This window comes from Canis aureus, chromosome 12 (assembly GCF_053574225.1).
Source record: "Canis aureus isolate CA01 chromosome 12, VMU_Caureus_v.1.0, whole genome shotgun sequence".
NCBI lineage: Eukaryota > Metazoa > Chordata > Mammalia > Carnivora > Canidae > Canis > Canis aureus.
The window spans coordinates 34,828,474-34,854,537 of record NC_135622.1 but is presented as its reverse complement, the minus strand read 5'-3'; the positions used below and the strand labels follow the sequence as shown (position 1 = coordinate 34,854,537).

Genomic DNA, 26,064 nt, shown 5'->3' with positions numbered 1-26,064 from the left:
ACAGGTAACCGGGACCATGATGCTTTTCAAGTACTGTCAGCAAGGAAAATACCTTCGATTCCATAAGTGTTCACTGGGTGCCTGCTACATAGAAAGCACAATGTTGAAACATGCAGGGGCCAGGGGCTCACAGTAGAAGGAGACAGAAAACACAACCGTGTAAGAAAAATGCCAGCTGGTAGGTACACATGATATACTCTGCTCGTTCCAAATGGGAGTGATATCGCCGCATCTTATGGAGAGGTCAGGGGAGGAGGCCTGAGACACAGGCCTTGACGTATGTGTAGGAGTCCAACAGACAGGGAGGGGAAAGGAACAACAGAAGCTAATGCTCAGGGAGGAGAACAGAATCTGTGTAAACAGCAGTGAGTCATCCAGCTTGTCTGGATTGCAGGAGGTATGTGAGGGAGCAGTAATAAGACTCATTTTCTGGGCTTGCTCTTCACCTTGAACTTCAGTCTATGAAAGATTCATCACTTCTGGTTTATCCTGAGGAGACCAGACTCCCTCTGTCAGCAGGCGGGGCACCTGCCCCGGGGGCAGGGGGCCGTGCTGCTCGTGTGTGTGTGTGTGTGTGTGTGTGTGTGTGTGTGTGTGTGGACAGGGATACACACCAGCTGCCATGGTTTCCTCGCTGAGGAACTTGGCCTGGCCTGTGAGAACCAGCGTCCCTGGCCTGGGGAGCTGACCTGGCCCTCCTCCTGGCCCCTGCTTGCTCTGCCCTGAAGCTCTGAGCCCCTGACAGAAGGCTGGGTCGGCTCTGCTTGTAGCCAGGGCCACTGAGAAGGCCACATCCCAGGGGGCTGTCTCCTCGCGGGTCCCAGAGCTCCTGGGGTGGGCAGCCAGCATCCCTTGCCGTCTGGCTCCAGGCGATGGCTACCTACCAATTAAGCCGGAAGATGTTTGCCCTTAGGATACGGTCTGAGCGTCAGTCTGAGGTTTGAAACAAAACAAAACAAATTCTGCTTCGCTGCCTTTTAGATTGTTGATTTCTGGTGAAGTGGCTTCTAAAAACCACACCAGGCTCAATTAGCCTTCCTGTGAACAGAAGTGAGCAATTTAAAAACTTGCTTTAGCTCTTTCCTCGTTTTCTTGCCCTGTGAAAGCGTCTGGCTCTAAATTGGGCCCCAAATGATCAGTATGACGCCTGCTACCCGTCACAGCTGGCTGGGGAGTTGTTGGGAAATGCAGATGCTGGGCTCGCTGGCTCACCCCAGGTCTGGTGAACCACAACCCCTGGGCCGAGAGAGAGGTCTGTGAGTTTTATTTTATTTTTTTTAATAATAAATTTATTTTTTATTGGTGTTCAATTTGCCAACATACAGAATAACACCCAGCGCTCATCCCAAGTGCCCCCCTCAGTGCCTGTCACCTATTCACCCCCACCCCCCGCCATCCTCCTCTTCCACCACCCCTAGTTCGTTTCCCAGAGTTAGGAGTCTTTATGTTCTGTCTCCCTTTCTGATATTTCTACCCATTTCTTCTCCCTTCCCTTCTATTCCCTTTCACTATTATTTATGTTCCCCAAATGAATGAGACCATATAATGTTTGTCCTTCTCCGACTGACTTACTTCACTCAGCATAATACCCTCCAGTTCCATCCACGTTGAAGCAAATGGTATTTGTCATTTCTAATGGCTGAGGAATATTCCATTGTATACATAAACCACAGCTTCTTTATCCATTCATCACCTGCACCCCGATGTTTCTAGCAGCAATGTCCACAATAGCTAAACTGTGGAAGGAGCCTCGGTGTCCATCGAAAGATGAATGTGAGTTTTATTTTTCATGCATCTCCCCCAAGTGATTGCTATGCACAGCTAGGGTGGAAACCAGGGCCCCAGGCAAATGCCTTATAACTTTTGGTACATACATTGCCTAGTCCTTGCATCCTAGAATTTCCAGCTGGGAAGGATCCTGGAACTCAGCTCCTTTAGCACTTTCTAAGTTCATGGGAGCAGGGCTGGGAGTCTAGGGACTGGGGCTGTAGCAGGCAGTGTGTCCTCAGTGGGTCTGACTGGAAAGCAACTTCTTGGAGCACAGAAGGGTGTCTCACTGCCTAAAGAACACAGGAGAGTGCTGGTCTAGTTCAAATTCCTCTTGGTGCATTTGAAGAAAGAGAACTGAGGACAGTGCTCAGAGCTCCTAGACCCACAGACTCGCTTCCCCTGCCCCGGCTGCTTTGGGCTGGCCTCTTCCATCTCCTGGCTTGGGGTGAGGATGGCATGTGTGAACAGATGAGGCACTTGTGGGGAAACCATGTGCTCGGAGCATGTGAGGTAATGTACAGTGTTTTGACTTGGATTTTTTCTGAGCCTTGCTTTAAGATCATGGCAACTATTGAAACCATAAAGCATCTTAGAATCATTGAAGAAAGGAGGGACCTTTTTCTCCCCTATAAGGAATTCCAAATTTTGGGGCTGGGTAAGGACAAATTCTCTACTTCCACCCCATTTTGAGCACAGCCTCCTTGTTGGATTCTAGTGCCTAGAACACAGGAGTCAGCTTCTGTCCCCAGGGGCTGTCTAGGCTGCCAGGGGTCACCAGGGATAGTGTAGGAGAAGGGAGGATGAGAAGCAGGGGCACAGGAGGCCCCAGTGGGAGGCAAGAGGAAGCTGGTTGAGTGGGTAAACAGAATGAGGGCTGTTTCCGTGGCTCACCAGCTCAGATTTCTGGCTGCACGTGCTCACCTGGCACCTGACACTCCACATGCCGTCAGTGAAGCAGATCCTTCATTGAATGATGCAAGAACTATGAAGTTATCTGCTTTACACCATCAGGAAGTCTAAGCATCGTGCCTTGTTCCTACAAACTGTTTGGTGATTATATGAATAATGATGGGATAATGATGTATCAAGAGTGACACAGCAGGGAACCTTCCCATCTTCAGAGGAAAACTGCTCTTATACACGCTCTCCCAGGGAAACCTCCCTCTTCCAGAAGCCTAGCCTCTCTGGTTATCCGGGGCTGCCTGTTGACCCCCATTCCTCTTCAGCTCATTAGTCAGAGGCAGAGTTGTTCCTGGATAACACCCTTACACACACACACACACACACACACACACACACACACACACTTAATCTGTTTACTTTCGGATCTTTGCCCAGAAGCCTCCAGAAGCCCAGACCAGGTCTTGGGTCCCAGGTCCAAAATTTCTATAGCAAGAATAGCCATTCTAATCTGAAACTTTTAATAGCATATAAATAAAGTGATCCAGGCTCCAAATGGCCTAGGCAAGGCCACCCTATACAGGGTTGTGAATATCACAATAGGTGATTGTTTTAAAGTGTTTTAATGAGTCTCAAAACATCCTACATAATATCAGCCTCCACTTTAGTCCTCCTGACAGGCTCCAGTAAATAACATGAGTTGACAGGAATAAAACAGCTTGCTCAGGAGTAATTGAGTGGAATTAGAATGAACAGACAAGAAAGAAAAATTGGTGCTTGGGTCACAAGGAACTTTTTGTTAGGAACGCCCTGGGGGATTTGGTGGGATGTGGTCTCGCTGACTAATCACCAGTATAGAAAGTTTACAGTCTCTCCACCATGCCAACGTCTTTAATAACTTGAAAAGCACAAGAGGTGGCTGTTAATTTCAAAGACAGTTATATGAAGCTTTTATTGAGTGTGGCGCAGAGTATATAGTTAGCAGCCTGTGAGATAATGAACCCTTTAAATAGGGTTTTCAAAAAAAAAAAACAACCCTGGTTTATTTTTGCTTGAGCCAAAAGAACAGCAATTTTCTCCTGTTATTTGAAAGTAGAAAAATGTCTACAAAGTAGGATTTCTCCATTGGACATGAGAAGGGCAGCTTTCTCCATCGAGGGCATCTGCAGTGCGGTAGAGCCACGCGCGCATAGACGGAGCTGACATCGTCGTGCCATCGTCCTGCCTCTGCCAGGAAGAGCGCAGGTCGGGAAGGGAGGGGTCACGGGTACCATCCTAGTTGCCCGGTGAGCACTGGCTCCTGGGCCTCTCCCCTCACCCATCACAGGCCCCCAGATGTCACAAGGTGGGTAAACCAGAGACCAAACCAGTGGCTTCTTGAGTCTAAAGAGAAAAAGAGAGGCCCCTGGGTGGCTCAGTGGTTCAGTGCCTGCTTTTGGCTCAGGTCGTGATCCTGGGGTCCTAGGATGGAGTCCTGCATGGGACTCTCCACGGGGAGCCTGCTTCTCCCTCTGCCTGTGTCTCTGCCTCTCTTCTATGTGTCTCTCATGAATAAATAAATAAAATCTTGAAAAAAAAAAAAAAGAGAGAGAGAAAGAACCCACCCATGAAAGAAGCAGGACTTTGCATGCTTCCCCAGGGGCACTCTGGGGGCCAGAGACCACAGGGGAGGAGCAAGTTGGGCAGACATTGCCTTTCCAGACTTAGAACCATTTACGATGGCCTGCTTTGAACTCTGCAAGCTGTAGGTGTAGAATGGATGAAGTGAAGAGAGCAGCTGATGGGCTTCGCATCTCTGAGATGCGATGATGGGACCCTCCTTTACCCCCTGGCAACATCTCTGATTTGATGCTTTGCTCATTGTCCCTCCCTCCCTCCCTCCCTCCCTCCCTCTGTTTTTCCCCTTCCCTCCCTCCTCCCTCACCCCATCCTGCTGGGTAAAGAGACTGAGATAGAGAAATGTGTCCAGCCCACTTTGGAAATCATCTGCTGTTCCCTCACGCTGCCAATCTTGTATTCAGTATTCATTAACCCCTTGCCAAGAACAGGGCTTACTAACGTGAAAAAGGCAGGTGTGGCTCCCCGTCCCCCCACCCCCCACCCCCCACCACAACACAGGGGTCCTCCACACCTCCACACCCTGCAGCTGACAGCAGTCAGGGACAGTGCTGGGGAGCAGGGCAGGCGCTGGCCCACCTGCAGGACCAGATCTGCAGCTGGCCTTGCTGTCTTCCCCCTTCATTCCCCTCTGGGTGGGTCATGCCAGCAATGGCTTTAACCATAGGGCTCCCCGGGGCTGAGGAGCAGTGGGACCAAGTCCTACTGACCAAGGACTAAAAAACGAAGCAAAACAAAACAAAGAAACAGGCCTTCTCTAAGCCAGGCCTGTGGAGCAAAGGAAATAATGTAAACAGAGAGATTAGTTAAAGGAAAATGAATTATTTCCTGCCTCAGCATTGGTAACCAGCAGAATCTAAGACCTTAATTCAGTCTTGTTGTTAGCAACATACGCTTTGGCTTCACTCTAATTTTTTTTTTTTTCTTTTTAAGACACACGTCTGTCCCTCACATGATCTGGAGGGTTTCTCCATTTCCAGGAATTTATTCTGCAATATGCATTGAGTCTGACCTCTTCCTGAGCTGTAAGTGTTTGTTAGCCCGGGAACACCCCTTCCAGAAGCTTCTGGGATCCAGTGAGCCCCCAAGGAAAACTCATAGCCTCACTCATTTCTAGAGTTTGGGAACGTGCTGGGAGCTGTGTCCGTGGGTGTCTGGAATGCTCAGGAAGGTGGTTTGTTGGCCACATTGTATTGGAGCCACTGGCAGATTCCTGCGGGCCTAGGATGTATAAAGAAGCCAGAGAACAGCCTTGTTTTAGGAAAAGAGAGAACTGCTTCTTCTAAAGCTGTCAGGAAGCAAAACAGTTTCTGGGGGTCGAACTTACTTTTCCACAGTTTCTTAACAGAGGCAGGGATGTTTGAATGCACTTTTAAAGTGTTTATGCTCTATTTGTTAGTGATAACCAGTCCTTCCAGGGTTCTAGAAGCACCTGAGAATGAGTCTGAATGTGCATTGCTGTTCCCCATGTCCCGCCTCCAGGAAACGTCTTGTGTGGGACCTAGGAATCCGGATTTTTAATCCTGGGTGATCTTCATGCAACCGGTGCAGCACCACCACCCAGGAAGTGATGGTGAGTGCGGTCACCCAGGGGCTGCCCACAAGGCAGGGAAGCAGAAGGAGCTAAGGTTGAGATGTTCTAGGGAAGCTCTTTCTCAGGAAAGGTGATCTTGGGGTTTTGGTGAGGCAGGGGTGAGGGAAGGCTGAGTCCCGGGGGGTCCTAAGTCCAAGCCGAACATCTCCTCGTTAAGGATGCCCGTTAGCTGACTGGCCACCCTGGGTAGCTTACTGTGCTCCTGGTGGCCCCTGAGATGCGGTCAGAGGGAGGACGAGTGCTGGCAATGCCAGCGTGTGGCAAATACCATTGCTCGAGAACACCAGTGGGAGTCCCTGAAGATGTCCTGTGGGTCACACTGAGTCCTAGGCCAGGCTCAAGCGCTGGGTGTTTCTGGTCAGCCCGAGGTTCCACAAAAGCATCTCCTTGTGCCTTCAGTTCAGACCCTCCCCACCTGGCACCGTGGCCTCTGCGGGTGTCCACGTGCTTGCTGCGCAAGGATCCCCGAGCTGCCCGGGGCCCACACCAGCCAGGCTGCTACGAGCCTGCTCCAGGCCGTTCCTTCGGATTGGAATGAACCCCTGCAAGAGGCTGAAAGGCCGGAGGCATTCCTGGCCTTGGGGGGAATCTGATCTTCCCTAGAAGCGTCTGACTGCGAACCTTCTGGGCCAGGAAGGAGCTTACTCCCTGACGTAGAGCCCACTTTTCCACAAGGAAAGCAGCACCTCTCAGCTAGTATCCAGGGTTTGCTCTTTTCAATGCTAAAACATAGTTAAGTGACCATTCAGAGCTTCTCTTCTGGCTAACACGGGGCGTGGGTGTCTAAAGTGGAGAGGCCACCTGTGCCTTTCGACCTGAGTGGGTCAGAGCCACGGCTGGGATCCTCCTTGGCCTCTGCGAAGATGGCTCTGTACCACCAGGTACCCGGGAAGCTGGGGACAACGCAGTCCCAGTCCATCAACAACTATTTACTGAGCCACTGTCATTGCCAGACATTCTTCTGGAATCCTTGTCTTATGAATTAACTTTTAGAAAAGTCAGGGACTTTTTGAATTCTAAAAGTTATGAATTAACTTTTAGAAAAGTCAGGCTGTATTGCAGACTTTATTTATTTATTTTTGAGAAAGAGAGCAAGTGCGGGGGAGTGGCAGATGGAGAGGGAGAAAGAGAGAGGGGCAGATTCCCCCGCTGAATGAGGAGCATGCCGACGATGGAGAGGGAGAAAGAGAGAGGGGCAGATTCCCCCGCTGAATGAGGAGCATGCCGACGCTTGGCTCGATCCCACAATCAATCCTGAGATCATGACCTGAGCCAAAATCAAGAGTTGGACGCTTTACCGATGAGCCACTCAGGCGCCCCTGTAATTGCAGTTTTATAACTGACTGTGACGCCATGCGACCCCCCCTTTCCATCTCTGGCACTTATTAGACTCAGCATGGTGAGTCTGGCTATAACATTTTCTGGAAGATTCCAAAGACACCTGGCTTAACACATCCCACCTCCACACCCAGCTTTCATGAAGTTCTGTCTTTAAGGTGGACTCATCACCAGGAGTCTGGGGCACTAGCAACCCTATCTAGTGATGTTGTGAGTGTGACAGGTTAGTTCCCTGGATGGAGTCTGGGTGTGTGGAAACTCCTCTTCTTTAGAACCTAACAGCTATAAGGTTCGTGTAGTCAGGGAGATTGTGCCATCCCAGACAACCAATGAGGGAGCTCTGAGAGTCAGAGAGGCACTCATCACATGTGTTCTTTGTATCCTCAAAACCATCCAGACTCCAGAAGAGAAATGCTGAGATTGTTTGAACTTAGCCAGGGCTTTGGAGATGCTTCTTCCGCCCTCATCCTGACAAGAGAGCTTTGCCCTGGCCTATGGCTGCAGCACTGGGAAAGACATCCCGACCAAGGAGCCTCCTCATGCTCCCTTGGTTCTAAGTCTCTCTTCACAGCCTTCAGACTGGAGTGGGTGGTAGGCAGCTCCAATCACTCCCTTCACCCTCCATTCATCCATCCATCCACCAAATACTGATTGAACTGCTACTAGGGGCCTTTGGAACCCTCCTGGTGGCCTGCTACTCCAAGTGCTAAAGACACACTATGGGGAAGAAACTATCAAGAGGAGGCCAGGCCCAGGCCGGCTAGGTCAGGCCCTGGGAGATCATGCAGCAGGGCATGGGTGAGGCAGGCAGTGCTCAGCACCAGAGTTTGGGTGGTATCCAGGAAACCCTCAGGCGGTGGTGCGGTATGGAGAGGAAGCTGATACCATGGAGCTGCTGGGGGGTGGGGTCACAGTGACCGGGAGAGCTGGTCTGCAACCCTCCTCTGCTGAGCAGCTGCCCCACATGCTCGGCTCCGCCCTCGTGCCCAGTTCACAGTGGTGCAGTTCATTCTCTGAAGATGTTAGGGAGATCATAGGAGCCTGGCTTTTGGGCCTTGCCCTAGAGATTCCTCTATCTGGGGCATCCCACAGGTATCTCCCATAACTAGGAGGGTGGGGCCAGGGCCAGGGCTCATGCCCCAGAGCCACCCCTTTTGAGAGCTGGTGCCAGAGGATCCCAGTCATTCCACAGTGTGGGGCTCCATTTGACCCGGATGGGCCCAGCGCTTCCTCCTCAATGCATGCTTGTCTATCCCTAGGACTAAGTGGAGGCCTTTTGGATTTCCCAAGTATCCTCTCCTTCTGTTTCATAGATTCACATGGAGAAGGCTTTTTTTTTTTTCATAAGGTTGTTTACAAGGCAGATTAAGGCTAGACTCAAACCGGAAAATCACTGAATACATTGGTACCAGAGAGCTGAAGTAAAAAGCCCTCGAGCTGATCCTGACATTCTGGTGCTACGTCACTCTGATCAGGAAAGGAGGCCGGCAAAGCAGTGGAGAGCCTGTCTCCATGGCCTGGCGGCTTTGATCTCTGGGGAAGTGGTGATTAGTGCAGACAGGGTGTCATAGGTCTTGATTCGTCCATTCAAGCTGGTGACTGCAATTTCCCCATAGATACAAGCACAGAAAATTCAGTGAGTGTTGGGCTGAGCTTTATACAGCTGTCTCCTCCGAGCAAATCCAGCTGTGAAGGAAGATTGCTGGACGGGCCTCAAGACAAATGTCTATATACTCTGTGCTCTCAAGTCCAGGGGGAAAGCTTGTCAAGGTATCAGCCGGTAACCCATGACTGGTCTTAGGTAAGGTCCCGTCAATGGGCAGCAACTCCTCAGGTCAAATAAGGATAAACGCAACCTGGTCTGAGAGGGTTTCCTTCATCTGCCCCCCAAATACCACTAACCGGACTGCAGACAGCTCTCTCTTAACCTGGGACCTCTGGCTTCTCTGGTGGTTGAGTTGATGTGGTGGAAGTTCAAACCTCTACACCAATCCTTCCTTCACATCCCTGGATAATTGCCTTACATTTCTAGGCAGACAGTTGAAATTCGGTCATGGTTTTATTTTGTAGCTTTTGGCCAGCAAATGTAAAGGCGGCACCAGTAAAGCACGGAGTCCACAGAGTTTGTGGCAGGATTAGTGGGACACAGACACAGTGGGATGGGGAACGAGAGTGGCCACAGGTTCCAGCGACAGTCCAGTTCTCCTGAGACAGTCCCGGCTTACACCTACTGTCCCATTCAGTTTCCGCTTGCTTCTCTCCAGCCTTCCCTGTTTTGGTGATGAATTATAGAGCCCCTGGAGGGGAGGTCACTTCCCAGGCCCAGGCTTTGTTTGAAGGAATTGATGTTCACAGGCCCCTTTGATTTGGGTGGAGGAAGCCTCTGTGCTTAGGTGGGTGAGGTTGAGTCTAGGAGCCCAGTCTTGAGTCTTCTCTACCTTCAGGCACCACAGCCTGAGCCCTAGACTGGGTGAGTCAGGCTGAGGGGCTCCATTGGTGAGGCATTTTATGAAATTTGGGGTAGAAGATTGGGTTACCAATCTTCACACTTGCGTACTGACTCAGGGGCAGCGCCTGACAGGCTGCAAGAGGTGCAGCAGCCCAGTGGCAGAGAAGCAGGTTTTGTCATGGGGCTCCAGCTCTCTCCCTCCCAGGGAGTCAGCACGAGGCTCTTAGTAATCCCCAGGGGAGGCTCTGACAGCAATTATGCAGGCAAGGGCCAAGAGGCGCTGAAATGTAGGTGTTCGTGTTAACATGCCTCACTGATGACATCCAACCGGGGAGGCCTGAGAGCACTGACTCACTAGGGAAATAGGTCCTTTGGTAAGACCTGACACAAATGTTCTGGTGCATTTCACTTCTGGACAGCTAGTACTTTGTGATGGGCCCTCCCTTTTTGGAACCTCCCTTGGGGGTACTCCTCTCTCCTATCAGACAGCAAGCTCTCTCAGGGCAGGAAATTCATCTTTGTCTCCCTTACAGAACCTAACCCCACTCTGTTTCAGGGGTGCTCAAGCAATATTGGTTGAACCAATGAATGAAAGGCCCTGAAATGTGTGGACTAATTCTCCAGCTTGGCAATAGCTAGTGAAACTCGAAGCCTGAACTTATCAAAGAAATTCATAAAACTAATTCATGAACCACCCTGGCCCTTTAGGCTCCCCTTTAGCCAGGAAATACTGATGATCTTGATGTGCCCTTTCTGTGCACTGTTAATTGACTGGATTCTAACAAAGAAAATCCCCTCCTGGGATGCCTGGGTGGCTCAGCAGTTGAGCGTCTGCCTTTGGCTCAGGGCATGATCCCAGGATCTGGGATTGAGTCCCACATCAGGCTCCCTTCGAGGAGCCTGCTTCTCCCTCTGCCTATGCCTCTGCCTCTCTCTTTCTGTGTCTCTCATGAACAAATAAATAAATCTTAAAAAAAAAAGAAAAGAAAAGAAAATCCCCTCCTAACCATGATTTTTTTCTGAGGTAGGATCATGTTATTATGTAATGAAGGTGTGAGAAGGCAAGAGGCCCGAGAGAGTATTTACCTTACTCGAAAAGCTTTAGACTCATGTTGAGGGTTTGGTTTAGAGACCCAAGTCGACATCCTCCTTCTGGGAACCCACTGGGCTAGAGAGCAAGGAGTGCAGGTCTTCAGCTGCCATGTTGGGTCTGTATGGCTTCCAGGGGAATTGGATACTTTTTAATGACACATATTTCCCTTATTTAACCACACATTCCCTGCACAGATGGTATTTATGCTCAGGAGGTGACTCACACTCTTTGTCAACATACCTTTCTATATTAAATACCCCCATAAGTTTATACTCACTGGGCTTCAGAGTAGACTGGGCGATATTAAAAGATCCTCTTCTTTTTCTCTAGGAGGTGTGTGGCTTTTGAAATTTACCCCCAAGTGCCCCTTTCTGTAGATTATGACTTTGTGGGACTTCTCTATTTCACATCTGAGTTTAAAGCCTAACTCTACCACCTAACTAGCTATGTGATCTTGAGATTCTTATTTTCTGTGCTTCCATTTAATTACTTATAAAATGAGAACAATATTACTGATTCCCTAATGTTGCTCGGGAAATTAAATGGAGTTGTGGCACAGGAAAGAGATTGAAGAAAATATTTTTTGAATGAATGACAAAAGCAATAATAGAAATATAGAAAATTATCAACCAACCCCATCGTATATGACCACTGTTTATGTATCAGAAACAGTTCTATCTTGAACACATACTATCTTAGGGTAAGTGAAGGGATGGGGATGCAAACCTCCATCTTGTGGGCATCAAGATCACGCTTTAAACTTCTACCTGAATTGCCTCTTCTATACTTGTAGTAAACTCCTTTGTCACTAGAGACTCCTTGGGGAAAGAATGGAGAGATACTTTAACTGTGGCTCCTTTTAATATAACTGGGATTCTTACACTTTTATAATTTACTGAGTTTAAGAGGAAGACATTCCTATGACATGCATTGGCATGAACAAAGATCTTGTTGTCTACATTAAGGAATCAATACCAAATATTGGAATCAAATACCTAGCATCTGTTACCTGTTACTCTGAGCAAAGAATGCATCAGGCTTATGCTCCAGAAATAACTTTACTGGGGGTGGTGGTGGCAGGAACCAGTTATTCTATTGCCTACTTTCTGGTTGGTGAAAACTGAAGGACATAATGACAACTCTACATTTTGTGCAAATAGTAGTCTTCCTCTTCTCGTTGTTGGAAAGCATTTCACTATTCTTGGGCACAAGAATAGTGTTCTGGTGGCTTTCAATGATTTTGGGTTCTGGTAGCTTTCAATGATTTTGAATTCATCCAGTGTCACTATAAAAGAGTGTACAAATGTTTGCTTAGAACTATGCCAGATCCTGTGTGGTTGCTTCACACAATAGTGGTCCTGGCCTTTGTTGTAGAATCAACATAGGAACTATGGTTTATTATTAGATTACTATGTTCTACGGGCTATTCTAGAATAGCTTAGGTATATTATTAAAGTCAGGGTAGGCTAGTTTATACGGCAACAACAAAGACCATTGAAGTCTTAGTAACTAATAATAAGTTTACTTCTTGTTCTCATTAAACGTCTACTGCAGGTTGGCTAGGGGGCTCCGCTGCACATTTCTTCATATGTCAAGCCAGAATAAAAGAGCTTCCACCTATTCTATCTATTGCATTGCTAGCTGCCATTATAAGCTGCACTGCTAGCTTACAACAGTGTCTTATACTGGCTATTAAGTCCTTCCAACACAGAATCCTTCTACTCTCATTTCACTGGCTAAAGCAAATCATGCAAATGTTTCAAACTTCAAGGGGCTAAGGGAAAGCATCTTACCATGAGCCTAAAAGAAGGAAGGTAAGGGGGCAACTTGGTGGCTCAGTGGTTGAGCGTCTGCCTTTGGCTCAGGTCGTGGTCCTGGGGTCCTGGGATTGAGTCCCACTTCGGGTTCCCCGTGGGAAGCCTCCTTATCCCTCTGCCTATATCTCTGCCTCTCCTTCTCTGTCTCTCATGAGTAAATAACTAAAATCTTGATAAAAAAAAAAAAGGAGGAAGTTAAGATTTTCTACTGAGCTGCACAAATAACCAACATACTTACACTCTTTATCTTAAACCTCATCACAGTTCAAGGAGGCAGGTCTCTTATCTTCTCCATGTTATGGATGGGGAAACTGAGAGTGGTTAAGTAATTTTCCAAAGGTCAGACAGCTAATGAGTGGAAGGACAGGATTTGAACAGAATGACCCGTAGCACAAAAACAGCCTTCTGCAGGGCTCCAGAACATATGGGGCAGTATCCTCATGGACTCATTTTTCTCTACCCCAATGAGCTTCTCTACTTTTGGGTTTTCCTTCTGTATTATCTTAGTCCTAAGACATAGCTGAAATGTACAGCCCCCAGACATCTTTATAGCATCCGTACTTGTATGATCCATGCAGGCTTCACAATGCCTTGTGCTCAGTTCAGCTCTGGTGAAACAAGTCCATGAACGGAATCTAAGAAGAGTGGCTCCTTGTGCCAGAAGTAACCTTAGAAGGTGATCTTGAGATACCTCACTTTATAAGTAAGAAGAGTCTTGCTTTTTATCCAAAATCCATGACCTGACTTGCAATTCAGAGTGCTTTGATTGGTGGGACTTTGCCCTCCTATTTCTATGCATGATATCATATTTTAAAAAGAAGAAAAAGGCATGGAGTATAGCCCTTGTGGGCAGGCTATGATGTGCTTGAACTTGAATGCAGCTATACCTGGGGATTAGGCCAGAGTGGAGGTTTTAGTAACCTCAGAGTCTGAAATTTCAGAATCCCACCTCTAGAATTCTTACAGACATTATCAGAAAATCTCCCTGAACTTTCCTAACTTTGCCATCCTGAGACCTTAAAGAAGGTATACATACAAAAATTGTATGTTTTGAGATCCAGAAAAGGAAAGGGGGGGGGGTGAGGGACATTGAAATTGGCCACTTTAGCCCTGGCTAAGACTCTTCTGGCATAGGCCCCAGGGATGAGCTTGCCTCTGTGGATTCCCAGCCGGGAAGTACCACCCTGGTTTATTTTCAGAGGTGGAAATTCAAGCAACAATTATCTCCTGTCACAGCAAATTAAAAACCCAGGCTCACCCATCCCAGGAGCAGGGTGAGCACAGCCCGTGGCCAGCAAAGGGCCATAATGACAGGCCAAGGCTGGTGCATTTCCTTTAAAGGCATAAGCCACTCATGAAACCCACAAAATAAACAGAGACATAAAAGTCCATAGCAAAGGCCCACAAGTGAGAGCAAGAGTCTCTGCCAAGATCAGAGAATGTATTTTGATTCTGTGGGGGATCAAGGATTGTGGCAATAAGAAGTGCTTGGTGGAGGATGAGTTTTGGTCTGTGTTTGAGATAATGGAGGAAGCTATTGTGTATGATACTGCAGAGGCCCTGCCTGTCACACATACACACACACTCACACACATGCTTGTACACATGCATGTATGCTCACACACATGAATGCATGTTCTCACACATGCATGCTCACACACTCACACTCTCATGCACACATACTCACTGCTATGGCTTCAAGCATGCTTCCACTCACTTCTGTTAGAATCTTCCTCCCTGCTTGGACTCCTGCCTCCCTTCCCCTAGATAGGGCAGCCTGGCCCTGCTGGCCCAAAGTTTCTGCTTAGAATCCTCCTCTTCTCTTATGTTCTGTGCCCCACCATATTGCCAGGAACCTAAGCAAAACTCGCCTCTTTGAAGTCACCTCAAGGACTGGTGCTTCTGACCTTCATCACCCTCCCCTTGCAACTCCTTTCTGTAACTGTGTCTGCTGCTTTATGTCAGTGCGGACTTGTTATGTCAGGTTGTTGGAAATTACTTTGGGCTTTGTTATGGTATAAGGTCTACAGGAGTAGAGATTTTTTATTTTTCCTTATATTTGTGCCTGATATGTTTAACTTTCAAAAAGTGTTTTCATATCCATCATCTAATTTTGCCTTCAGTATCGCCTGGTGAGGTAAATGGGTGGGGAAAATCATTCCAGTCACCAATGGGAGCTTATATGGTGAGGTGGCTAAGAACTTTGGCTTTGGCTGGGCAGGTTGCTGATCTCTGTAAGCCCCAGCTCTCTCATCTCTAAAACAGGGATAAAAATAGTTTCTACCCATAGGTTATTTTAAGGATTAAATGAGCTAACACGGGGAACATGCTTACCTCACGCAGAGAAAATGCCCAGGAAAATTGTCATTATTTCAATGATGATGGAACTTCAGCTCAGAGAGGTTAATATCCAAGGGGTGGCCAAGCATGGTGGGAGAAGCAGAGGGGTTGGAAGTAGTGAATTCCTGTTCTATTTGCCCTGTGTCTTTGGGCAAATCACTTTGCTTCTCTGATCCTCAGCTTCTTCATCTCTTAAATAGGAATCATGTGATACATCATGTATCACACGTGTCACATCATTAATCAAAAGTACATTTGAAAGCCTATTGTAAAGTGTGCCAAAAATGTTCATTTATTAATCCACCTAAATTCCTGCAGTAGGTCAGGGCTGGAACCAGATTTCCTTACCCCTGGTGTCCTTTCTAGTGGTCTGTTCTTTCCTCTGGAGCACCCTCAGAGCCTCCATAAATGCTCCTGACTGCCTGTGGGCTGGACAAGTGGGCTGCATACCACAGCTCTAGGCACCCAGCGTTGAGCGACTGAGGTCCCCAGCCTGCCACCCCTCCCTGTCTCCTGCCTGGTCTTTATGGGTGTAGGAGTGTGTAGAGAAAGCGGAACTCAGAACCAGTCATTTCAGCTGTCCCTGACTCCTTTGCCTTACTTCTGCTGTTGACGAATGGAACAAGAAAGAGGAAGAGAGAGAGTGAGTGAAGTAGATCCTAGGACATTACTGACAATGTCACCAGGACTCAGCCTAGGAAGGGGAGGGAGGAACCTTAGAATCTACACAGCCACTTGCACCCCAGATTGCAAAGTAGGCTTCACAGGTGGCTTGTGACTCACATTATCTATCTCACTTTACTTACATATGAGCTAATGAGCAGGTGAATGTTTTACTAGCGTTATTCCCATGGCCTGCAGATTAATTTCTATGAAGCCAACTTCTTTTTCAGATTGCAGGGAGGATGTGGTCTATTCTCTACTGCATGAATCACTTCAGTCTTCCCCCTTGTCCTTAGGCAAATTCGGGCCAGGAACTGCCAGGTTACCTGAAAAGAACACCACGGCTCCTCTTGCTTGGAGAACAGCTTGCTCTGGATATTTTGCTTTGATTGTCAAGTTGTTCAGGAATCCTCTCAAACCCTTCAAACCAAAGTTCCTTTGAAACGTTCAAGTTGATCCAGGCAGGGTCAGGGCTGGAGTCATCAGTCCAGCCTTTCCTGAAATACCTTGTTTTCATCCTCCCTGTGTCTGCTCTCCTTTTCTAAGCCTTATTTGCTCCAGAATGACTGAGGGGTCTCTGAGATGCTGATTGGAGGAGGAAGAGGCAAGCATGCTCTTGCCATGTGGCCAAAGGGACTGGTGGGGGTTGAGGATGCAGAGATTTGGTCCCAGTCTTTACTGCCGACTCCCAACTTGACATTGGGAATATTCTCAAGACCCTCTATCAGGCATATATGGTCTCGTCCTTTATTGGTTAGAAAAATGAGGTGGTAACCAATGAGACTCTGAACCTGAGTCCAGGATATAAGATCACACGACATTCATTTGTCCAAAGAATTACGTGTCTTGGAATAGGTCTTCATGAATTCATCAGATTTGTAGTTCCCTCTTTAGTCAAAAAGACCAAAGATGGTGAAGGATAAAACATAATTTAAAGGAGAAAGATGATGTCAAGAGTACCTTTTGTACCTGTTTCAGCATCTATGCAATTTTACTGACACTTTACTGCTAGGAATCAGTCATCTATTTCTGCATAAGAACCTACCCCTAAATTTAGTAGCCTAAAATGAAGATCATATATTTGCTCAGGAGTCTGTTCTTGGGCCAGGCTCAAAGGGGCAGTTTCTCTATTGATCTCACCGGGTGAATTGCTGCAGTGAATTGGCAAGTGAAGGGTTGGGGAGCAAAAGAAATGACAACTAAGGGGCTGCCTGGTTGAGCTGGTCCAGTCCCATGTCTGGTGCCTCTGTGGTGATAGCTTGAACTCCAGGGGTGACTGGAGTTCTCTCTCCATGTGATTGCTTATCCTCAAGGAGACCAGCCTGGGCGGTATACATGGGGCTCTCCAAGCACCAAGAAGGTGAGATCAGGCACTTGAGGTCTAATGCCACTTCTGCAACATGCTATTGATCAAAGCAAGTCACATGGCCAGCCCAGATTCAAGAGGAGGAGAAATAGGGTCAATCTTTTATTGGAAGGGAGGAGAAGTTCACACTGCAAAGAAGCATGCATGTAGGGATGGAAGAAATTGCTGAGGCCATCCTTTGAATCTGTCACAGTTGCTGAGGCTGTATTTTATAAATATAAATAATTTATATAAATTATAAATATAAATTAATTTATATAAATTATAAATTATTTTATAATAATTTATAAAATTATTCCTCCTACCCTTTAGGAATGGCCTGCCCCACCATGGCAAGGATGGATGGAAACCCCAATTCTGACTTTCTCTGGTTGAGTGAACTAGGGTAAATCATTTAAGTGGGAATACAGAACGAGCATTTCTGGGATGCCAGCTCTGTGCAGGCACTATACATACATCATCCTATTTAGCACTCAAAACAACTTTTCTGTAAGTCTTATTCCCATTCTCTTACTAGAAAGCTAGTGTTAAAGAGATCTAATGACTTAGTGTCACTTGTTTATATGTGATGGAGCTGGAAGTTCCTTCATCTGTACAATGGGAATCATGAAACTTGCCACCAGCAGTTGGGAGGATAAAATGAGACCCTGTATGTGGAAGTGCCTGTGAAATCCCAAAGCACTGCACACGTCAGTTGTAGTTTTCATCGAGCCAGGCAGACTTCTTTGGAGGAAAAGGGGTGGTCTAGGAAGGCGCCAGAGCCATCTGAGCCAGACGCCAACTGTTATGTGTCTCTCAGCTGCTATTTACTTTGGCTTCAGACCAAATCTTCTATCCAGTGCCTTTAGCAGTGATGGACAAGAAAGAACCCTGTGGGCCAGGTGGCGAGCCAGGGCATGCCACAGGTGAGGACACAGGCTTTCCCCACAGCTTACTCTCCCATTGGAAGAAGGGAGAGACAGAAGCAAGGCTCCAGTTGCCTTGGTGTTGTCCTCAACTGTTAGGGTCAGGAGTAAAGAACTGCGTGTTTTTAATCAACTCAAGGTCACACATACCCTTGAATTGTTCTAAGCTTACTTTACCCCAGCTCTGCCTTTCACAACTCTCTTCTCAATTTCTTTTCACTTCACTTTATTTGAACCTTATTCCCTTTTAATGAACTCTTCCACATCTTCAACCCACTGGTTCCTCCGCCTCATCTTATCCGACACATGAATTTTTGTGACCTAATCCTGTGGCCAGGAGGCAGGGTCAGTTTCTCTAGGCTTCTCACGGCATGGGTACCACTCACCCATAGGCAAGATCTCCTGCTTAGAGCTTCCTGCTGCTCAGGTGCACCACGTCCTCGCTGCCCTCCTTGCTGCTGTGATCTGCCCACCTCTTGTCAGTTACTACCATCATTCTTGGAAGATTCTGGGAACTCACTCACACCTCCCTGCCATGACCAAGGACAACTTCAGCACATGTCTTACCTTCAGAGTTCCTTAACTTTTATAACCCCACTGCCCTTCACCTATTCTCCATGATAGCTGGATACAAATAGTGAAAGGCCTTGCATGGGGAAGAAAAATTAAAACCTCCCTGTAGCCAAAGATGGCAGAACTAGAATCTGTGGGAAGATATAAAAGAGACAGGTTTCAGCTCTTAATCAGAAGGAACTTCCTACCACAGCTATCCCCTGGTGAGAGAGGGTGCTTTGCATGTTTACTACAGAAAGTGTTTGCCAAAAGACTCTGGTGCAGGTAATAAAATAAAAGTCAGATTTGGACCAAGAAATCTGGTTTTGAGTCTTGTCTCAGCTCCTTACCAACTAATGGAACCTGGTGAAGACTCAACCTTTCTCAGCCTCAGTTTTCTCATATTTAAAAATGAGGACTAATAGCTATGATACTGGGTCACAGTAAAAACTAAATAAGTTCGAGAGTGCGAAACATAACTAGAAACTAGAGGATACTCAACAAATATCACTATAATCCCTGGAAGACAAAGCACATGAGACTATGACTTAAATCCATTTTTTTGTTGTTGTTGCTAAGCCAAAAATGAAAAGAGAGCACAATAGTGGATTTTATTTATTTATTTATTTATTTATTTATTTATTTATTTATTTATATGTATGATAGTCACACACACAGAGAGAGAGAGGCAGAGACATAGGCAGAGGGAGAAGCAGGCTCCATGCACCGGGAGCCCGATGTGGGACTCGATCCCTGGTCTCCAGGATCGCACCCCGGGCCAAAGGCAGGTGCCAAACCGCTGCGCCCCCCAGGGATCCCCACAATAGTGGATTCTGATAGACTAAGATGATCCATTGAACCTATACATCTATTTTCACTCTCTCTCAAGATCTTAAATTTTTTTTAAAGGCATAAACCAACAAGAGTGGAAAAATGGGAAGATCGACAGTGGTAGCAACATTGTGGAAGCAATAGCAGTAAATCCGAGAAAGCTGAATCCTTAGGCAGCTGTGAGAAAGTGGAAAGGGAACCCAATGTATCCCACCAAATTTCTGAAGCAATTAGTGTCCTGGCAGCCAGATCTTCACTCTCCAGGCAAAAGAATAGACATGACTTCCCTGGAAAACCTGTCCAGCCCAAGAGGAAACCTCCCAAGATACTGACATTAGGGTTCCAAGGAAGCTACAAGGAAGCTAACATTCAGCCAGGGCCACTGATGTTTTAAAGCTTCCAATCAGATTTTTAGAGCCTTAAACATGTAAAGATAACTAAAGACCATCACACAGATGAGGAAAGAGAAAGCATATGAAAGAGAAAGCAAAACAAGTTTAAAAAAATAAAGCAATTTAGAGGAAGAGGAGACCTTGTAAGGAAGAAAAGAATGTGTGAATGTGTGTGTGTGTATCTTCTAACTCAATGTCAGTATCTTTAGGGAGATAAGATACTGCAATCACGAAATAGGTTAAAAAAGAAACATTCCTAGAGAAAAAATGATTTCTTAGAAATTACAAATATGATGCAAAAATGAAAAACTTGGCAGAAGTGTTAAAAGATAAAGTTGAAGGACCTTCCAGTAAATAGAGCAAAATATAGGAAATAGGTGAGAAAATTTAAGAAAAGTAGAAAAGGACTCTAAGAAGTTTAATATGCAAACTATAAGAATCCCAGAAAATGAGAGGAGGAAATCAAGAAAAAAAAATAATTTTTCCCCAAATTGAATGATAGCTAGACAAATATCTACACACATATATACATACTTTCCAGGACTGAAAGATATGAGGGTCCATGTTGAAAGGACACAAGTGCCCAACCCAGTGAATAAAAATAGACCCATACCAATGCAAGTCATTGTGAAATTTCAGAGCACTTGGGATAAAGTTAAAATCCTACAACATGCTTTCAGAGAGAAAACATGCTTACGAAGAAATAGGAATCAGAATGACATCATCCTTTTCAGTGGCAATGTTGGAAGTTAGAACTGTGGAGCCAATGCCTTCATAATTCAGAAAGCAAAGGATTTGCAACCTAAAATTTTACACGCAGACAAATCATCAATCAAGGCTAGGACAAAAGGAGGACATTTTCAGATAATCTTGGATATAAAAAAAATGTATTTCCTCCTCATCCTTTCTCAGAGAGTTATTGTAGGATATACTCTACCCTAATGGAGGACTAAACCAAAGAAGAGGAAGGCATGGGGTACAGAAAAGAGGAGATCCAACATAAGAAAGAGGCCATGGTATTTCCAGGATGATATGGAAGCATGACCCAGGACAACTGCTGTGATTCAGCCATGAAGGGTAACCAGACACCATAAATGGGTTAGAGGGCTCCAGGACATTTCTCCAAGCTAACACTGACCACGTGATGTGTTTAAGCAGACTGCCAGGAGATTTGGATGACTGGTAGAGAGTTTGAGATTGCATTAGAATAGTACATAGAAAAATAAGCAAATAAAAGGCAAAAAAAATACACACACACATACATATATCTGAGATAATTATTAGCTCCATGGAAAATAAAAAGTTGTTCATGAAAGAAAACTGAAGAAGCTTCAAATGGCTCAGCTGTGACTATTTACATAGTAAAAAGTTGTTCATGAAAGGAAACTAAAGAAGTTTCTAAATGGCTCAGCTGTGACTACTATTTACATAGTCATAAAAATATAAACACTGAATATTGATCTCACTGAAACTATAATAAAACTGCAATGGGAGGATGGGGGAACTGGAAAGGTATGTGTTGCGGGGGAAGGGAATGAAAAAGAACTAAATTCTCTATCTCCTATGGCAGGAAGTCAACCAGTAAAGCCCCAAAAAATGAGAAACCAAAAAGTAGCAATACACTTGTGCTATTTAGAGTTATATGGAGAGTCAGTCATCGAGTGGAAAATAATTGCCTCTAAGGAAGGAAATGTGAAAGTGGGGGACTGATAATTTTTGTAACCAATCTGGTAGAACAGTTTGATTCAATAAAATACTACATTTGATTAGAAACAAATTAAAAATGATTAAGTGGTATAAATGATTCTCCCTGCCATCCCATTTATAAGGTTGTTTGTGCCTGGGGATAAGAGTGAGACCAGAGACATGGATCTACCAACTTCCCCACTTCCCACATGCCTGTCATATTAGAACTTTCAAAGGTGATGTTACCAATACCTAATTTCACCCTACTTTGGAACCTAATGCCTGCTTAGGATATGTCTACTCTTTATGAGAAGGGCTTCCTGGCTTCAGTTAGAGGTTGTTCTATATGACTTCTCCAGTTCCTTCCAACTCTCAGACAGGGCACAAAAATATATAAAACCAACCAAAGTTACACAAGGAGTAGGAGTTGATGAAGCATTGAAGTGGCTGGAGCCAAGGAGAGGTCAGGAAAGGCTCCTTGGAGGAGGCATTCTGCTCCTTGAAACTGTATACCAGCCCATCTTATTGCTGCATTAAATTAAAGAATGTCTGATTTGATTCTCTTTAATGTTTTCCTTTTCTCCATGTAACTGAGCACCCAACATCACAGAGCTGAAGGAACTGATATTTTCAGTACTCAGCATTGAGGCATTATATAACGGGAGAAGTATGTGTCCACTATCTAGCTGGTATACCTCATGATAAGGAGAAGGGTTCCAATAGAGTCAGTAAGAATGCCAGATGGTAAGCAGCAAGTGCATAAACAATAGGACTCAGGTTGTTTGATTTTCTTGGCTATATCTTTCACTCAACTTCCACCTGCCTCTGTTGGCTACCAGTGGGACTACCAGAAGCCACACGAGAGCAATCTCCCTGGCAAGGCAGATGCAAACAAGAGATGAGGAGACACAGGACTTGAAGTTGGTTCTTTGGCAAAACAAATAGCTTGTGAGAACCTCATTCCAAGCGTTAACATATCTTGTGCCAAAAATGCAAAATGCCAAGTGAAAGAAAAGCACTAGACTTCTCAAGGGCCCCACTGGAAAGCCCTCATAAACCTCATTCAAACATGATTGCTCTCATTATCACCTCCCCACATGTTCAGGACCCCTCCCCACCCTCAGAGGAGCACTCAGGTTTCTTTTGGGCTGTGATCCAAGCTCAAGAAGGCTTGCAGAACAGCTAGTATGTGGAGCACTGATTTAGGATGCCCCATTCTCTAGTTGAGCCACCCCCAGGAGATGGCATTTATGTATGAACATGAGGCCCCAAAACACAATTTGGAATAGGCTTTGTTGTCACGATAAACAGTTTTCTTTGGGACTCATTTCCACAAAGCTGCAGCTGTGGTGGGGAGACACTACACAGTCAAGTTAACAAAATCTCTCCATCCTATTTAAGGAAGAAAACAAATCTAATGAGGTATTGCATAGGCGGGTCCGTTTAGATCCTCTGGGAAGCGGACTCTGAGATAAGAGACAGCAAGTAAGGGATTTCCTGGGAGGTAAGCCTATGAAAAATGATGGGCATCTTTCCCTGCGTTGGGTAGGGAAAATCTTCAGAAGGTGATACAGATCTGATACCTGAAATGAAAGGGGGAGAGGAAGTAAAATTGGGTGAGGAAAACCTCAGGTGAACCCAATGGAAACTGCAGAACAAAGATTGTCCATTAGAAGAGTCCCACATTGGACAGAAATGGCTATGCCCTAGTGCATCCCCTCCCAAAGGCTCACTCATAGCCAGGGGGGTGGGGGAAAGGGGGGCAGCAGCAGAGCATGACTTCAGCTCCAAAGTTGTGGGTGGAACCCAAAGGCACTGAGATGGAGGTTGCCTGCTAACTGTACTTCACACAGCTGAATGTCAAATTCTTTCTCGAAGGAAGTATAAAAGCAGCTTGGCTGTCACAGTAAGGATGACCATAAAATAATAAAATGCCAAGACATTCTGAATTTACACATTAGGCCAAGATTTAACTATGTGGAAAGAGTATTGCAAAACACTATCTAGAAGAGAGTATACTGAGCTGATTGAGGTTGGAATGATTTAGCTTTCTATTCAGCTTTGTATGATCATCTCATTGATTTACTATTTTTTGATTTAACATCAGCAACTGTTTACAGATATTCTGTTATGTACCAAGCACTACACTTTGTCTCTATCCACCAAGAGTTCACATTAATGCAATCAAATGATTAAAACAACACATGATAAGGACTAATGGAAATGTGTGTGAATTTTTGAGGAAGCTCAGGGAAAAGAAAGGTAAAATTACACAATAACTTAGGCACTTTTTTTGCCCTTGCACAGGAGTCCTGCCATTCTACTTTAGTTTGTGTGTGTTGCTTGGGTGTGCTTCCGAAATGCATTGGAGTAGATTGGGCAAGTAAGTGTTAACCAACTCTAGAGCAGAGAGTTCTCTGTTGAAAAAGAGGTCAAGATTTCAGCTACTAAATTAAGACCATACCAGTCTAGTTGTAGAAACTGAAACACCTACTCCATCCCAATCAAACTGGACCTTAACCCAGGTGGAAAAAGCCATGCTGATTTCAACCATGGAAATAGAAAGATTTAGGGGCTCTTGGGTGGCTCAGTCAGTTAAGCATCTGACTTTGGCTCAAATCATGATCTCAGGGTCCTGGGATCAAGCCCCAAATAGAACGCAGAGTCTGCTTCTTTCTCTGCCCCTCCCCTTGCTTGTACTCTCTCAAATAAATAAAATCTTGAAAGAAAGAAAAGAAAAGAAAGGAAAGGAAAGGAAAGGAAAGGAAAGGAAAGGAAAGGAAAGGAAAGGAAAGGAAAGGAAAGGAAAGGAAAGAAAGAAAGAAAGAAAGAAAGAAAAAAAGAAAGAAAGAAAGAAAGAAAGAAAGAAAAAGAAAGAAAGAATCATGGGCTCAGAGACAATTTTGTCACCTGAAAAGGCTATGAGACCACATTTTCTCATTGGGATTTCTTTTCTTTTTGGTCACTTGACCCGATGCTCAGGGGTATAAATATTGACCAAAGAGTTCACATATTCAACCACCCCTTGATGTGCATTGTTCCAGAGTGGGGATCTCAATATGGTAGGCACTGGGGGGATGGAATGGGGTATAACACACGGCTCCTGCTCTTAAGGGGTACATAGTACCAGGTCCTAAAAAAATCCACCAATTCTTATGAAGCTTTCCTTGTTTCCTGTAGGACCCTTTCTGGGATTCTCTGATAGCTCTGATCACATGACCTCAGACTATCTGAATCTATTTCCTCCTGGACGGAGGCTATCACCCTGAGCTTTACAGCCTCCACAATGCCTAATCATTCAGTCCGTAGTTTTGCTACTGGTATTTTGCACGGACTTCACACTGTGGGGCCTTAATACTGCCTGAAGCCCTTACACCTACCTGACAAGTGAGCTGGACCTCCCATTATCCAGACGGGCACAGATTGGGATCAAAGCTAATCTTGCTGCAATCCATATTAATGTGCACTTATCTGCAGGGGCTCAGCCAGCAATCGGTGGCATTCTCTGAAGAACTGTCACGCATTTCTTGAGATGTTGTTATAACAACAGGGAAAAATAGATCCACTGTATGTGCACTGATAGAAAACTGACTTGCAAGTGCGGAGCAACTTGTGTCTTAATGCAGAAAAAATATGCAAAAATGTATCATATTCTATTCCTCAAGCTCACTCTGTGTTTCCTTGCTCTGGAGGGGGAGAACTGGAATTCTGTTGTGCTTTCTTTATTCTTTTTCTTTTTAGCACATGGCCTTTATATTTTAGCCACAAATCACCCCATCTGTAATAGAGGCTCTATCATGACCCACACACTTCGTCAAAAGTAAACCTCACATTCTTCTTCTAATTGATGCTTCCCGACAGGTCAAGGAAAATGGTGTTGTTTTCATAGTGAAGTCGCAGTCATAAATCTCCTGGGATTAAGACTCTCGAAGCAATCCAGCATGCTCATATCATCAGGAGGACTCCTCCAGGGTCACTCACTGGGACAGAGACAGAGAAGGAAAGATTGAGAGAGAAATTCCTTTTAGAAAATGCAAATGCTGGAGGAAGGCAGCACATTCACCAGCCTCTGCTCGATGTTGACTAGTCTGCTGGAATCACATAAGGCAGGTCCAAATCTAATTTTGCATCTAAACAGCAAGACACACCTCTCAGATTTCTTTTTTTTTTAACTCGCCTTATGATCCCCATCCTGGTGCTTTCTCCCCCTCTGCTCCATTTGTTCATTTTTAACCTAGACTCCACAGTAATGGGGGAGACAGAGCGCTGGGCTGGAACGAGAGAGAACCAGGCTCAAATCCGTCCTTGGCTGCTTTCTGGCCACGTGACCTGCGAGGGCTCTCAGCCTGTTACCACAGCTGGAACTGAGAAATAATAACTTCACAGGGTTATTGGGGGAACCAAATGGCAGAACATATATAAAAACGTCTGGCACCGAGGCCCTTAATACCGTCCATCAGTCTCCACACCCCTGATGAAATGTTCTTCTGAAAAGGGTTCACTCCAGGGGTTCCGCTCCCTCAGGATGGGATAGCTAATTTGTGGACCAGTTGGCTGCGATGGCCAGCTAGTAAGGTCCAAGCTTGGGTGGAAGCCACTCAGCTCCACTGCAGTACTGACTGCCATCTACCTCCCCATGGAACCCATGCTAGACGGTTCCACAGAAGTAAAAGGACTCATTTACTCTCCTCTTTTCACTTTTCCTCTATTTAGAGGGCCTGACATTGTCCAAAGGGAATCAAAATAGATAA

At 45.7% G+C, this 26,064-nt stretch overlaps 1 long non-coding RNA gene across 1 annotated transcript; it reads left to right on the top strand.

Moving 5' to 3' along the window:
* LOC144324666 (uncharacterized) lies at nucleotides 1-26,064 on the top strand. The gene is made up of 4 exons (XR_013390093.1): nucleotides 1-178; nucleotides 5,221-5,312; nucleotides 5,770-5,860; nucleotides 25,175-26,064. It is a non-coding gene; the product is annotated as an uncharacterized LOC144324666 (long non-coding RNA).